Below are 12,465 nucleotides of genomic sequence, written 5' to 3'. Positions count from 1 at the left end.
GTGTGTGTGTGTGTGTGTGTGTGTGTGTGTGTGTGTGTGTGTGTGTGTGTGTTCAAAGCGTTGGAGGTCAGTCCAAGCTTTGCCCCTGACATCATTGCATGTTGTGCATTTCTGTGCATAGACATGAACGATGTCCTTGAGGATGCTGAAGCCTTCCCCCCTGAAGATGGGGACCAGAGTCCTCCCCCTGCCGCAGCATGTGGACAGGAAAGTCCTGGACACCACCTAAGGAACAGGATTGCTGCACAACTCTCTGCTCCTGTCAAAATGGCACCACACCAGAGAGCACGATTACATCGAATGAACTTTGTTTTGTTTTTTAAAAACGTGGTTGTCTGTTAACTTGTGTTTTTGAAATGATGTGCACACATACCTGATTAATTTTGTTTGTTTTAGTGAGCTCCACTTCTCACTTTAGAGAAAAGAGGTGAAATAAAATAAACCTGTGCACCGTTGATTTCAAACTTGGTTTTCCTGAATTGTCTTTCTGCATAATCCCAAATTGGAGACAAATGTCCTTACCTCTTGGATCATTCAATCACGAGCACTGAGCAAAGGTTCAGAAAATGAACACAGGTCTTCTAATACAATCACTTTTGTTTTTGAGTGAAACTCTGCAAATGGTTTGACATGAGCAATTAAGACCGTAAATGTCATGTATATTTTAATGCCTTATACCTATGAAGCGCACAGACATATCTTTATTTAAAATGCTGATATTCAGGGTTAATCTTCAGACTTTGGAAAAAACACTTTAGTTCCGTGCACAACATTACTTTGTGCAAAACTTTTCCTTCTACATTATGAAACCCACACAGAACAATGTAGCCATCTAACAATCAAGCAAACGCAATGTCACCTTCATCACCCGTCTACCTATATTTACTATAGAATATTGAAGACATGAAGGACAGTACGTTAAATTAGGTTTATTGTCTTCCAAATAAATAATACAAGCGAACAAAAACAAGTCTTTTAAGTAACATCAATAATCAAACATAGAAATGGCCAATGGTGGGGGAAAAAAAATAAATCACATTTTGTCGACCATTTTTTCGAACAGGGTTAGAAATTTGTCTGAGTGCTGCATTATTTGTCTGTGGCGTTCGTCCTCTTTTTCTGCCTCGCGTTCTAGGCACTCCAGCACTCCCATAGCACCTTTTCTTTTTTTGGGGGGGGGGGCTGCTGGGTGGTTCCAGCCTCAGACAGTGATGAGGGTGGTGAGGGGTCTGGATCATCAGCCACATTTGGGGGGGGGAAGGAAGAGGAGCAGGAAGCAGCCTCCGGATCGAAGAGGATTGTGGGGTTTGCCAAGGCTGAGGCAACAAGGACAGGAGGACTAATTGAAGGCCTTGCACCTATGGCCTCATCCATGGCCATGAAGGAGGGCCATGTTGCAGGGGTTTCTTCCCCCTGATCAATCCCTGTTCCAGTCCTTGGCCTTTTAAGTTCCTATTGCAAAAAATGCATGTTAGAAATCTTTGTTCAGCTTTTTCAAAAACAAACATGTTTTACAATAACAATACACCATTTACCTTGTATTTCTTTTTTAGGTTCTCCCATTTCTTGGAGGCCTGTTTGTGAGACACATGTTGCCCAAGGTCCAGTTCCTTAATGATTGACCTGTTATCATAGAATATTTAAACAATATATATTGGTGTTAAGGCAATGACCCACTGTGCACATTCATTACTTTCATTGCACAAAATATGAATTGAGTGCATAACTCACTCCCATGCTTCTTTGGCAGCATTGCGTGTTTTGCAAAACAGGTCGTCCTTGTCCTTAATGCAATAAGTGCCTTGGTTTTTACCACAGTCCCTGAAATTACAAATCACACTTAAATTTAAACCGATTTCGTAAGTGAATGGATACATGAATTGACACGTGTGTAGTTTGATTCCGATTTAGATTTGTACATCTTCAAAATAAAAATCTAATGTGATCTTGGCAAATCAAATTAACACGTGTAGATTTATAAATACATGTTCACAAAGGCATGTTTTAGTTAAGGCAACGTATTATTTATCGTTTAAAAAAATAACCACATGGAACTCACATTTGTATGACGTTGTTTCCTCCATGCCCGAAAAACGGTTGCACACCTGTGGAGTGAGATTATCAAGCCTGCATCCATGCAAACTCGCTGTCGGAGGCTTTTATAACCCACTACGCCTCCGCCCTGATTGCTTTGGACCAGCCCTCAATATGGCGGACCCTTCGCGTGAACGCGCAAACGGAGGGGTAGGGTGTAGGGGTAGGGTGTAGGGGTAGGGGTAGGGGTAGGGTGTAGGGGGCGGTTTGGGAATGGGCCTTAATGAGGCCCCTGGTCCGCCCAATGCTGCTCTTCTGAGAGCAACCGCTCTGACAGCTCTCTCTAGTCTCTACTGGGAAACAGCTAAAAGTCCTTCTGGAGGTAAGCAACGCTACACAATTACACCCAGTCTGAGAGTAAAATATGTCTCGAAGGTTCGTTTTGCTTCCTTACAACGTTAAGTTAATGTTAACGTAACCTTAAGTTTGCTAGGAGGCTATTGTTACGAGCTAGCTGTCTTAGCTAACAACAGTTGGCAGCTAACGTTTTCTGCAGTTTGTGTTGCCCCTGAAAAACGTGATGTAGTTATTTAAGGGTATGTTAAATTAACGTTATTTTACAAGTTGAAAGAGTTAAGTTGTGTTTAAAATCGTCAATGTAATGCACGTTAGAGGTTTTTAGTTGGACATGAAGTTAGCTAACGTTAGCTAACTCTACCAGGTTAGCATGTTAAGCTGTACTTTCTGTGGCAGCTAGCTTAATACAAAGAGGGGTTTTGTGCTTCATTGCAAACTTTTCTTTGTTAATCTACCTGAAACTGTAGCGACAGTTTGTTTCTACTCAACTATACAGACCATTGTTGAGGAGATGCAAAACATACTGTACATGAGTTGGGTCCAACATATACCTTGAGTAATGTTACTTTGCTGCTAAAAATGAAACATCATTATCAGATGAGGACATCACCAAAGTGTGTGAGTCTGTCAGGGGATTTGATCTGTTCTCTGCATGTCCTAAACACTGCTCTGGTATTACTTATCTTGTAAAATGTAAGTCTCGCTCTTGTCATCGTTCAGGCTTTGCATTTGAACTCCTATGACTGGTTGCGGACATGAAGGGAACGACTTCCTGGCCTTCCTGACATCCAGAAAAAAGGTGAGATTCTAATACATTTGAATGCCAAAAGCAAGTTATTGTTTTTAACTTTTTAAATATGATTGTTTTGGGGCATTTCAGTTTTATTGGACAGAGGCAGTAGATATCTACTGGAAACAGTGGAGAGGGAGGAGATGATATGCAGCAAAAGGCCCAGCCGGATAGTTGCTGCTCCGTGTGGAACGTGTTCTATCAGGTAAAGCACTTTGGTACCCAGTTATTTATGGTATTGAGTTTGAATTTAGCCTTTGGAATGTAATTTCCAACAGTGCATTGTAAAGACTGAAAGATGTAAAGCTTGACATGATTTCGTCTTTTACTTAAGAAGATGTTTGTCCTCCTGTGTTGTCTTATTTCCTTATCTTTCTTTCAGGTGTAACATCTACCAATGGTTGTACAGGACACCACCTCTTTGCTGTCCTACTAGTCAACCCTCCTGATCAGGTCATTTCCTAAATAGTGGTAAGTTTTACAGTTCAGTGTACTTAATTTAGCAACTTAATGCTTTACCGCTGTTGAATAAATCCTATATTGCTAGTCATTTTATTAAAACTACGATTTGTAAACTTTTTGATTACAATAACTTTTTTATGTTATAATTGTAAAACATATCTTAACATCCATCAGCAATCAATACAACAAATCATCCAACACTAAATAGAAGAAATCTGGACATATTTATTTTTATACAGCAGCATGTTTTGGGACTGCTCATTGATGTCATCAAGAGCCATTGAGTCTAGCTTTTGTAGTCGGCCTCTTAGAATGTTTATCATTTATTTGTATCTTAACATTCCTATAATCATTAGTTTTTTTTATTGTTGATATTGTTTTGTTCTTTATTTTTGTTGTGAAAATCACTTTGCAATTATTGTGTAAGTGCTATATAAATAGTTATACTAATATTATTGTTGTTACCATCATTACTATTATTAATAATGTCTTCTTTGTTTTCTTTATTTATCGCTGCAGAAAGGATCATGCCAGCCCACATCAAACACCTGATCAAGAACTTGTGAACCTCACTGCTGCGGACACCTGTGTGATATTCGACTCTGACTGGAACCCTCAAAATGACCTGCAGGTACGATATATATATCTGCTCTGTCTGTCCTAAAGATAGTTCAATAGGGCTACAACAACAACAACAACAGTCTTTCCGTTTATTCCCTCGGTTCTTTAAGTGTATATTATTTTCCCATTAAATGCTTAAAAACGTTGAACAGCAGCTGCACATGATGCTCTTTTGACCCCTCTTTTAATTTTTTATTTCAGGCTCAAGCTCGGCGTCATCGTTTTGGCCAGTCTAAGGCGGTGAAGGTGTACCGTCTGATCACTAGAAACTATGAGAGTGAAATGCTGGATAAAGCTAGTCTGAAGCTCGGGCTGGACCGTGCCGTCCTGCAGAGCATGAGTGGGAACAAAGAAGGCAACAACAACGGGGTGAGAAAAAGAAAATCTGTCATATTTCTAGATGTCAAGTCATTTTTGGGTCAGTCGCTGTTGCAGTACGCTTAGTTTATTTTCAATAAGAGTTTTCTAAATCCACTTGTGTAAATGTCTCTCTGCGTCGCCTTTAGCTGGTCCAGCAGTTCTCCAAGAAGGAGATCGAGGACCTGCTGAGGAAAGGAGCCTACGCCGCCATCATGGACGAGAACGACGAAGGCAATCGCTTCTGCTAGGAGGACATCGACCAGATCCTGCAGCGAAGAGCCACCATCATCATCATCACCAGGTATGTTCTTGGCAGCATTACCCTCTAATCCCACTAGGAGCGTCTGCGCTGCGCTGCGGCGTTTTTAGCGATTGTGGCCACTCTAGTCAATGGGTGCTATTCCACCAGACCCGCTGCGCCGCGGCTCGAAGCGTCCCAGAAGCTCCTCGCCGCAAGGAATTTCTAAAATATAGGATGAATCCTATTTTTGACGCGGCGCAACGCAGGCAGGAAGTGGAACGTTCATCCAACAACTGCGAGGCTGCACACACGACGCTCCGCTTCCGCAACGTTTTGAAACGCGCCTGGTGGGTTATGACGCAGGAGGAGATCGCAGCGCGGCGCAGCCGCAGCGCAGACGCTTCCGGTGGGGTCAGGGGGTTAGCCACTTGCGCTTTGTGAGATACCAAGTACTTGGTTATTTGAAATGTAATATTGATGATGTAATAATTAAAACTAGGGATGGGTACCGAGCCCCAGTATTAACGGGCCCCGGGGCTGAATTATTAAAGACCGTGGTACCGTTAACGTCCAACGTTATCGATCTTTTTATCGGTACTGGAGACATTTAAAAAATAGATGTCATATGTATTATATCTACATAAACATTATATCGCAGTCTTACTGTCGCCAACTCCGTTTCTAATATGCAATAAGACTACAAAGTGCGTCTATGATTTATTTTCGATCTTTCCAATCCAGACGAGAGATCTCTCTCCCCTGTCGGTGTGCGAGGGGGTGGGGCAGTTTACACACAGAACCTGCTACATGCATGCAACACATACACACACACACACGCGTGCGCACACAAACGCATGGCGGAGAGAACTAAGCGCCCCGAGGGTAGTTATGTTACCCGTCTTGAGCATGGATGTATAATAGGAACTGGATACAGCGTCGGTGGAGGGGCCTCGTTCTTTCCTATGAGAGTTGCTCATTGGCGCATGAAGTCAAAATGGCCCAACTTTTGAGAGAGCAAAACGTCACCGATTACCCGTCATGCCTGGCTGTCAGAGCAGAAGAACCCGTTTGTGCGCTCACAGAGCATGCGCCCCTTAAGCCCCGCCCCCCGAGCACACACTCTCGGCTCACTAGAAAGAATAGAGAGAGAGAGAATAAATCTAGATTCGGCTTTTAGTGCATTTTACAACTTTAAGGACTTAATGATTCTAGGGCTATACAATAGTTCATACTGGGTAGTTTATTTAGTTTCAAAAAAATTATCCACCGATTTACAGACGTCTCTTTCCCAATGTTAGTCAATGGGAAAAAGTATTTCTGGGCCGGTCGACGTCACAGACCAGGGTGTCCGCGGGATCTTAAAAAGTATTAAAAGTTGATAAATCAATTTAGCGAAAATTAAGGCTATTAAAAAGTATTAAACGGCATTTTCCAAGGTATTAAGAAGGTCCACAGCAACGACAACATGAAACACCCTTTAATTTACTGAAACAACATGTCGGGAAACCCCCTCAAGGTGGCCCCATGCATAGTGTGCCATAAAATGCTGCTTCTTATTTTAAGTTTCGTTGCCTTGCTCCGCTCTGTGGGGGGGGGTTTATCTGCTGGTGGACTACCTGAGAGATATACAGCAGGAGAACACGCCGTCCATACATCCATGCGTCCACCGCGGAGCATAAACAGAAGGACAACCATGCTCCGGGGTCTTCTTCGCTGCTTTTGGTGTATTTTGTGGCGGCAGCAGCGCCACTTACAGGCCTGGCATATGTACTACAGCGTTTCCAGCATTTCCAGCGGTCTAGTGTGAACGGACACGTTAATGAGTCGAATGCGTGTGAACGGAAGACTGTTTTGCGTTTGCGTATGCGTTTTACTGTATGCGTCCTCGTGGGGCCGGGGTCTAAGCCAAACTATATCCGGTGACAGAGATCTGCTATTTTAAAGTAAGGTCAACACATATCGACCCTAAATATAGTCTATATTAAGAACGAGAAAAGTCTTAACATATATATCGTTTTTTGTAAACATATGACAAATGTGTGAGGGTGATGACGTCAGAGCATCGTCCTATGTGCCGGGACAGCCCCAGCCCAATTTAACCCCTGGGTATTTGTGAGGGAGCTCCTATATGGCATTACCCCGCTGAAGCTCACCAAAGTTTAATATAGTTCAAAGTTTTGTCAATTGTTTTGTTTATTGGTCAAATACTGGTTTCTAATGGTTTCTGAGGAGTTTTACTGGAATGAAAGAGCACAGAGTACAGAAGCAACAAAGCAGCATACTGCATTAAACCTGACCTTCACAGAGAGGTTGAAGTTCATGTGGAGAGGAGGCTTCAGTAGTCTGTCTGCACTCTGTTTAGTTGTGCTATCTTACAATCAATATAGTAAATGTCAGGTAAAGTGTGTCGCCAATGTAACCGGTTAGAACTCGAAGTTGCGATGAGGTCTTAAAATGTATGGAAAGGGTCTTAAAAAAGGTCTTGAAAGGTATTAAATTTGACTTCAGGATTCCTGCATATACCCTGCATATACCCTGCAGACTGATAAGGAAATTGTAGTACCGCCGTTTGGACACAACGAATATTTTCCTCAGAGTCCGGCACACTTCCTGGGGGCTTGGTCTTGAGGTGGAAAATGCTTGTTGCCAAAAGTGCAATAAGAATTTAGCATGTAAGGGCGGTAACACGAGCTATTTGTCTAAACATTTAGCAAAAGTGCACCACATTCAGACGGAGGAATGCACCGGGTTCGACTGTCTTTCTAGTAGCTCTGTAGCCCCATCCACGAGTAACGTTTCCGCGTCAGGTATATATTATATATGCTAGCAGTAACACACAGTTAACTCAATGATACAAACATGGGTTAATGATTAGAGGAAACTGAGTTATTTATTTTGTTAAAGTTACAGCTATTCTGTTTGCAGTTCTATCATCAGATAATTGAATACGATTTGTTAAAACATTGTTGTTTCTTATTTTCAGTTTGCTTCAAGCAGTGGATGTACGAGAAAGACGTGGAAGACCAAGAAATGCTGGCCAGATTGGCAAAGACCGGAAGATACATAACAGAGAAGATAATGGATATTAATACAAGAAAAAGAAAAAAAATGTTTATAATTTCTTTGTTGCTGTTTACATTTTGAATTATATTTGTTATTTTTAAATCAAATGCATCTATTTTAGATGATATATTTATTTAAATGTAGGTTTTTTTTTTGTAATATTATTGTATTAAGTATAATTTATTAAATAAAAATACTGTTATGAACACTATACAATGTCTTTATTTTTGATAGTTACCAGAATACATTGTATATTTAATACTAACATAAGCTGGTGATAGATAAATGCTGGTCTGCTGGTATGCCAGCAGACAAATATTTATAAAGAAAGAAACAGAAGGGAGGAAATGATGATAGCTAGACTCAGAATAAATCACACAGCATTGAATGGTACGCTGCATGTCATGGGGAAAAGTAACAGTGACAAGTGTAGGAACTGTGGAGTTAAAGAAAATGTGGAACATCTATAAAGCTGAAAGAGAAAAATGTAATGATAACGTTTTAGAGGCAGAGAGGGAATGGAGTGTGGTTGGTATTTTGGGAACAAAAGGAGAGGGAGAAAGAGCTACCAGAAAGGCACTGTTTACCTTTAGTGAAACTGGGGTAGGTACAATTATCTAACATTAGGTCAGGAAAGATCATAGATTGTTGTTTTGTTTTATTTATTATGTTTTTTATTTATTTATTTTTGGATTAGATCATAGATACGTCGATGAGTTAAGAGATGGAATGATATGATTCACACTCATGTACAGTAGGTGGCGGTATGCACCTTGAAGTTGTTTGCAATCCGCCAAAAAACCAAGAGAAGAAGAAATCAACTGGTTTGCCAACGGACAATTTACACCGAAGAAGAAGAAGCGAACATTTCTGGCGGGTGAAATTCAGGCCCATTCCCAAACCGCCCCCGACACCCTACCCCTCCGTTTGCGCGTTCACGCGGAGGGTCCGCCATATTAAGGGTTGTTCCAAAGCAACGAGTGTGGAGCGGTGTGGAGGGGGAGTGGGCTATCAAGCCCTCAAACAGCGAGTCTGCAGCGGTGCTGACTTGAGACCGGAGTCACGCTGTGTGTGTCCGTCGGGAAACAAGCTGCTAAAAAGTAGTTCCAGCAAACATCCACTGATAAACTACGATGTTAACAACCTCATGATGACCTCATATGTGTTTAATTTAGGATCATACCTGTGTTTAGTCTAGAAAAAGGTAAAATTGTGCATTTTATTATAAAGTTGTGTATATTTACAGACCGTTGCAAAAACTAAGAAGCTTATAAACATCAGGTTTAAAACTAAAAGAGCTTTGAAACACAATGAAAGATGTTTGGAGTTTTATTTGAGTTATTAATTTAAACTTTTTGTCTAATACCTCATTCACACCAACGCAACTCCGGTTCAAGCTCCGTGCTAGAGCTTTTCAGGTTCAGAACCAGTTCTTCGGTTTAGCTCCGGCTCTTTTCACACCGCCCAGAGTCCGACTGGCAGAGGTGGGACCAAGTCATTGTTTTGCAAGTCCGAGTCAAGTCTCAAGTCTTTGCGCTCAAGTCCGAGTCAAGTCTCAAGTCATTGTTTTGCAAGTCCAAGTCAAGTCTCAAGTCAGGATGGGCAAGTTCAAGTCAAGTCAAGTCCTAAACTTTGACAAAACGAGTCATAAACAAGTCATGTGTTTTTCACCAAATGTAATGACATCGATCAACAGAATAATACTTAATAATCAAATTGCTCTTTATTAGTCACATTAATAATTTAATAATCCATTTTCTCTCTGCTGGTAAAGTAACGTGTGTTTTTCTAATTTAAGAGGGATCAGTAAGGTAAGGCTACCGTGACGGTTTGATTCAGAAGGAGTTTAATGGATAAGATCCCTGATGTTGAGGTAACCAGAATGTTTATTTCTACTGTGTACAACATGTTATAAGGGACCCACAATCTATATGCAAGGGATAATGTGCAGCGAGGCGGTCTCTATGGGGAAAAGAACACCTGAATCTAGATCCCTCTGCAGGTGGTACTTTAAGTATATTTTGATGCTAATACTTTTGTACTTTTACTTGTAACATTTTGAATGCAGGACTTTTTATTGTACAGGGTTCCTGCAGGTTTCGCCAACTCAAATTTAAGACTTTTTAACACCTTTTTAAGACCACTTTGAATAGAATTTAAGACCTATTTCACGGCAATAAAGTATGAAGGAAAATGTATATAAAGAAGAAATACGTCCCATAATCACTTACAAAGTAAATGTATTCATGTTCAACATAAGAACAGTGACTGAACACAACAGCGTAACAGTACAGAACTGTGTTAGCGTGTTAGACAAAAAGTGTGTGTATGTGTGTGTGTGTGTGTGTGTGTGTGTGTGTGTTAGGGCTGTGCAATTAATCATATTTTAATCGCAATTACGATTTTGGCCTGCCACAATTACGAAAACAACATAATCGTAAAAAACGATTATTTTGCTTTGCTAGGTTGTGACAGTGCACTACAACATATTTGATCTAATTAATTTTTTAGTAATGTATCATTTATTTAATTAATTTTTGTATTGGTTTTTCAGTTGAATTATACGTTCAGGGTAATCAACAGTTAAAAAGATACTGTTCAAATTATTATCTGTTTTAAAGTTCAATAAATGGATGTTTTCAAAGTCAATGAATAATCATATTTAATAATCGTGATATTAATTATTGACCAACATAATCTTGATTATTGCCATAATCGAGCAGCCCTAGTGCGTGTGTGTGTGTGTGTGTGTGTGTGTGTGTGTGTGTGTGTGTGTGTGTGTGTGTGTGTGTGTGTGTGTGTGTGTGTGTGTGTGTGTGTGTGTGTGTGTGTGTGTGTGTGTGTGTGTGTGTGTGTGTGTGTGTGTGTGTGTGCGTGTGTCTCTGAGAGAGAGTGACAAGAGCTATATTCAGAGCTCTGCTGCCTTGGCTACACTATTTCATCGTTGCTGTTGTATGATTGGTGTTTAGCTACGGTATTTAGCGTCTACAGCACCTCCGCTTTTAGGGTTGACGTAGACCCAAACTTAGCCCGGAGGTCCCCCGGTGTTGTTGCGGGAGCTGCTGCATTAGCTGCTGCTGCACTAGCTAACGCTGCATTAGCTGCTGCTGCACTAGCTAACGCTGCACTAGCTAACGCTCCACTAGCAAAACAAACACTAATTTATTTTGCAAAAGGTGCAGCGGGCTTCAAACACGTTCCCTCCACTGGTTTCAACCAAGCACTAAATTAGATGTTTTCCAACCAAATACGGTTGAACTTACACTTCCCCATATTTATTTGTAAGTAGATTCGAAGATAGGCTACATGAGCTGTAGCTTGGTTGCTAGGTTACTAGCTGGGTGTTCTCCAACAAGGGGCCGGGGGAAACAAAGTTAGTGATTACTGGTTCCATGTTGATTTAATTCAATACAAATTGTTGGGGGGAACTTGAAAGGCTATTACCGTACTGGTTACTTTGCAGCCCGGACATTTCCCCCAAAACACATTTAGACGCTATCGCAACATAGAAGTACCTTTCAAATCCGATAATTTTTAAGACCTTCTGAATCATATTTAAGACCTTTTTAAGGCCTTCAATTCTGATTATCAAATGTAAGACTTTTTAAGACTTGTTAAGACCCCGCGGGAACCCTGATTGTAACTTTTTTTTAATTGTCTGAACTTCTCCCACCTCTGACAATAAATCCTGAGTGTTTACCCTGCTCTGAAGGTTATTTTCATTTTACAAATCCTGCACTCAGCTTTGCTTTCTCCAATATCATTGAAAAGCAGCCAGATGCTGCTTCTTTTTTCGGTTTTCGCTAATTTCTTGACTTTTTCCGACGCGCTTGCATTTAAATCCGGCTCCCCGTCTCCCCGTCGCTCTGCACATGCTGTGCCCCCACCCTTCTTTCACATAATGGTATGATCCTAGTGTGTCCTCGCATATGATTGGCCGCATGGTGGCCCAGCTAAATAAAGACCCGCCCCTGCCTGCAAGGATTCTCAGCAAGAGTAGGAGCGGCTGAAGATGCTGCTTTCCCCGACGGGAGTCTGCTCTTCTAGCGGCAGCTCGCGATCGGCGTGTTGGAGACCTCTGAATTAAAGTAGCAAGTCACCTCAAGTCAAAAGGCTCAAGTCCAAGTCAAGTCCCGAGTCATTGGTGTTCAAGTCCAAGTCGAGTCGCAAGTCTTTTGTGATATTGTCAAGTCGAGTCTCAAGTCATAAAATGTGTGACTCGAGTCTGACTCGAGTCCAAGTCATGTGACTCGAGTCCACACCTCTGCCGACTGGTAATGCGTCGTTGCGTCATCGTTTGTCATGACGTAACTATGGAGTCAGATTTGGGTCAATATTCTAGCACGTAAAACAAGCTACTCACGAGCGGAAAATGTGCTTTTACACACGCATAAAATGACCCTCGCGCGCAGATTAAACCCCCGCGAGCGGCTCTGCGCCCGCGAGCGGCTCTGCGCCCGCGAGCGGCTCTGCGCTCGCTCGCTCGCGAGAGAGACAGCCCTCTTGCTCGCTCGCGGGAGTATCAGCCTCGCGGAGT

At 41.7% G+C, this 12,465-nt stretch overlaps 1 long non-coding RNA gene across 2 annotated transcripts; it reads left to right on the top strand.

Annotated features, from left to right (window-relative positions):
* The first annotated feature begins 2,336 nt into the window (after positions 1 to 2,336).
* LOC117554113 lies at positions 2,337 to 7,938 on the top strand. 2 transcript variants are annotated; one of them, XR_004570225.1, is made up of 8 exons: positions 2,337 to 2,416; positions 3,112 to 3,190; positions 3,272 to 3,386; positions 3,564 to 3,652; positions 4,163 to 4,274; positions 4,466 to 4,633; positions 4,771 to 4,925; positions 7,849 to 7,938. It is a non-coding gene; the product is annotated as an uncharacterized LOC117554113 (long non-coding RNA). The 2 variants fall into 2 exon arrangements; XR_004570224.1 differs by having other exon boundaries at positions 3,112 to 3,386.
* The last annotated feature ends 4,527 nt before the right edge of the window (positions 7,939 to 12,465 follow it).

Source organism: Gymnodraco acuticeps, unplaced genomic scaffold, assembly GCF_902827175.1.
Source record: "Gymnodraco acuticeps unplaced genomic scaffold, fGymAcu1.1, whole genome shotgun sequence".
Lineage (NCBI taxonomy): Eukaryota > Metazoa > Chordata > Actinopteri > Perciformes > Bathydraconidae > Gymnodraco > Gymnodraco acuticeps.
The sequence above is the reverse complement of the archived record's forward strand: the minus strand, read 5'-3'. Positions and strand labels throughout refer to the sequence as shown.